Below are 361 nucleotides of genomic sequence, written 5' to 3'. Positions count from 1 at the left end.
GTATTTAAAGACCCATATATAATCTATTAATTGAGGCTTTAATGAATGAAGTGACTAAAATTTAAATACAATTTTAAAATGCCGTCCTTTATACTAAAAATTAAACAAATAGCAATAATAATCTGACAAATTTTATTGTTTATTTTTCCTATTTTTAATTTTTCGTGAACGTCTTCCTCTAACTTTTTAAAAAAACAATTATTATAATATATTAAATGTAAATTTTAAATTATAATTATTTATTTTATTAATTTTAATTTATTTCTCTTTGTTCCTAGAAAATAAGGAAAAATTTTATTCATTGGGAAATCCTTTTTTTTTTTAATGATTTTAATTTATTTATAAAGAAAAATTTGAACAT

This window comes from Centruroides sculpturatus, unplaced genomic scaffold (genome assembly GCF_000671375.1).
Source record: "Centruroides sculpturatus isolate CEXI.00-Female unplaced genomic scaffold, Cexi_2.0 scaffold171, whole genome shotgun sequence".
In the NCBI taxonomy this organism is placed as follows: domain Eukaryota; kingdom Metazoa; phylum Arthropoda; class Arachnida; order Scorpiones; family Buthidae; genus Centruroides; species Centruroides sculpturatus.
The sequence above is the reverse complement of the archived record's forward strand: the minus strand, read 5'-3'. Positions refer to the sequence as shown.